Here is a 3822-nt window from a genome sequence, read left to right as displayed (position 1 = left end):
TGCCCTTGTTTCCACCCTTCCTTCCCAGCCTCAGAAGAGGCCAAAAGCCAAGCAGGGGCAGGACGGGCTCCCTGGCCTACATATAAGGGACGTTAATGCCAAAATGCTGGTACTTCGGGGAGGCCTCGACTTAACAATCACGAGGGAGGCCAACGTTGCTGTTGCTAAGCGAGACAGTTGTTAAGTGGGTTTTGCCCCGTTCTGCGACCTTTCTTGCCACAGCTGTTAAGTGAATCTCTGCACTTGTTCAGTTAGTCCCATGGGGAAGTGAATCCAGCTTCCCCCCCCCCCCCGTTGACTCAGAAGGTCACAAAAGGGGATCACGCGACCCCCCGGGACTGCTGTGGCCGTCATAAATACGAGTCAGTTTGCCAAGGGTCTGGATTTTGATCCCATGGCCGTTTTGGGTTTTAAAAGGGCCGACAAATCTGCCTCCCTCCCTCTCTCCTCCAAACTTAGCCTTTTCTTTGAAGATGGATGACAGGCAAACGCCTTAACGGCAGAAGGATACACATTTAGCAAGCTTGCCTACTTAAATCTAATATATACGGGATTTGGGGCTCAAAAGACATTTTAAAGCCCACCGAGAGAACATATGTAAACATTTTTATTAGGCCCTTTCTCAATTTTGCATCCTTAGGGTATCCCACCCCCCCTCCACCCAAAAAACCGAACCTGGGGCAGCCAGTTCCAGAGGAAGCTCTGGCGCTCTCTCATTTGGGTAGGGATAACATCAGCCTCCCTGACCATCATCATATCCGGTGAGGCAGCTTCCTCTTCAGGCCTGGATTCAAGGTCTGACCGGAATGTCGGCCTCTTTTGTTTCAGCTGCCTCATTGGGGGGGGGCGGAAGGGGGGGGTGGGGACACCCACAACTGCACAGCCTTGGAGGAAGCCGCCTTGTGCTGAAGGCCGCAGAAGACGGAACGGCCAAAGGCGTTTCCTGACTCCCACGTCCCCAAGGATCTCGCCCACCAGGGCCCCCGAGGCCTGTTTGCCTAGCCCTAGGAGGCTGGTCAGAATATTGGGGGGGGGCATTGTCTTCTCCTGCTTGGGCCTCCCCCCCACCCCACTTTCACTGCAGCCAAGAGAAAAACAGAATCCTGGGGAATGGAAGGGACCTTGGGGGGATCTTCTAGTCTGATCCCCTTTGCAAGGCCTTGTACCTTGTACAACTTTGAGACCTGTGGACTTCAACTCCCAGAATTCCCCAGCCAGCTGTGCTGTTTTTTTTCGGTGCTTTCCCTTCAAAACAATTGCTTTAATTCTGTTTATTAAGCGCTTCGTCTGTGCTCTAAAGCAGGGCTGTCCCAGCTTGGCCGTTTTTTTAAGGCTGGGGAATTCTGGGAGTTGGAAGTCTTAAAGGGACACCCCTGCCTTATATGGATGCCCAGTCTTTTCTTGAAAAGCTACACCACCTTTTGGGTGAATTCCTGGGGATCAGTTCATCAATCTCACACCCGCCTGGGTTTTTTTCCACAAGTGTAAAGGCCACGCGGCTTTTTAAGAAAGCCAGACTTAAAAGAGAGAGAAGAACTCAGATTGCATGAGGTTCCCCCTCGCATTTTTGAGGGCTGACTCACAATTTGCTTTCAACAGCCTGTAAATTCCAAAGGGATGTTTTAGTCTCGAGGTTGGGAAATGCTCGTTTTTGTGGCCAACTGGCTCAAACGGGGTCAGTCCATCTATTTTCTCATGGTTTGGGAATTTTTTTTTTACAAATGCCTTAAAATATCAAGGCAAACACGTGATTTCCTCACCACGAGACCAGGGGTGTCCATGCTTGGCCCCTTTAAGACTTGTGGACTTCAATTCCCAGAATTCCCCAGCCAGGAGTTGAAGTCCACAAGTCTTAAAGGGGCCAATCTGGGACAGCCCTGCTTTAGACTACAAACAAAACTCTGGAAGCAGTTAATAAACAGAATTCAAACAATATTTTGAATGGAAAGCAGTGGAAAAAAATAGCACACTTAAAAAAAAGATAACATCTGGCTTGGAAATTCTGGGAGTTGAAGTACACAAGTCTTAAAAGTAGCCAAGCTTGGACAATCCTGCTTTAGACCACAAACAAAACCCTGGGAGCAGTTTATAAGCTGAATTAAAACTACATTTTGAATGGAAAGCACTGAAAAAAAGCACAAATACCCACCAAAGCTCTTCTTTAACTATTATTAAAAGGTGGCCATGACCAGGGGCTTCCGTGGTTTTACAGGAAAATTACACGGAAGAAGAATTTCTTGGGAGGCCCTGAGAGAAGTGGAGCAAAGGGAGTGCCAGAATGGTTTTTTAAAACGCACTCCCATTTATCCAAAGCACATTATTCAGGACAACAAGAGCGTATTGAAGGTACAGAAGGCCAGGCAAACAACACACGTGTAAGGTCTGACAATACGCTCAGGCCACGGGGAGCCCAAGGAGGACTTAAAGGGAGGCTTGAGAAAGAATCGGCATTTAATCTTTGATGAAAGTGAAAGACTGAGTTAGCATTTCCAAAACACATACAAAAAGGACGTGCAAGGAAAGGCCACCACACCTAAGAGAGGGAGTGGCCGCCTTTTTATTCTGTTCTGAAACATCCCTTCAATCCCCAGATGTGGTCTCCTAATTAGCTCTGTGTATTCCTTATTGCCCTGCAAAAGGAGAGCGGCTTCCTCCTCATTAGCCTTATCAGCCTTATCTCTGCCTTGATCATTCCTTTGTTCTCACAATTGGGCCCCCTGGTGTGGCAGGGCAAGGAACCTGCACAGATCAAAGGTGTAAGTTTTAGGGCTGTAGGGGGAAATTGTATGCAATCCCAGCCCCAGATACCTGCTATGCCCTGGATGGCAGGAGAGGAAGAGATAAGAAGATTGATATGGGTTCTGATCAAATGGCAGGAACGTATCTTTGACAACTACCAGATACTTGACAGAGGCCTAATAACAGCATATTTTTGTTACAGGAAGTTAGTTGCAGGAAATACAAATCTAAAGGTACAATGTGGCATATTTGTGTTACAAATACAAAGGCATAATATATAGAATAGAATAGAATTCTTTATTGGCCAAGTGTGATTTGACACACAAGGAATTTGTCTTTGGTGCATACATCAAGAAATAAAGTATATTAGTCAAGAATAAAAAGATACAACACTTAGTGATAATCAAGGTTACTAATAAGCTATCAAATCATACTAGGAAACAAGTAAAAACAATATAAATTGAAAGATGGAAGCACATGGTTATAGTAATAAGTGGGAAGCGACAGATACTAATAAGGACGTGAAGAATAATAGTAATTCAGTAATATATATGTTACAAATCCAAACGTTTGCAGAATAACAAGTTTCTACTAATTCTAGTATACTAGTATATTATATTCCAGTATTATTTAGTATATCCTTATTACCATTTCCCTTCACACTGAAGTAGGAAGTGATGGAATTCCAGATGCTGATTTTGCCTGTCCTGGCCAGGAATGATGGGACCTGTAATCCCTTGTGCTGCGGAACTAGAGAAGATTTTAAAAAGCATCTCAGCGAAAGAGAGTCGTGGGGCTAGAACAGTCCCTGCAAAGGAAAACTCGAATTTTTAGTCCATTTTGAGTTAGAAGCAGATAAAAGAGACATTGCACTTAAAAGTGAAACTCAAATGAAACGGTGGGATTTGGTGCACAGATGTGGGGCAGAGTTGATCCCCTCTGGCCTGTCTGGCAGCTGCTGCCTCCTTCAATGTCACCAGAGTGGGGAAGGGTCTTGTCCCTCCTCCCCTTGGACCCTTCCTGGCTTCAGGGGGCTGCCCCCCCAGGACCTGGGCCTAGAGGCAAGGCTCCCTATAGGTTGTA

This window comes from Pantherophis guttatus, chromosome 4 (assembly GCF_059756535.1).
Source record: "Pantherophis guttatus breed Tessera chromosome 4, ASM5975653v1, whole genome shotgun sequence".
Classification (NCBI taxonomy): Eukaryota; Metazoa; Chordata; class Lepidosauria; order Squamata; family Colubridae; genus Pantherophis; species Pantherophis guttatus.
This window is presented reverse-complemented; position numbering follows the sequence as displayed.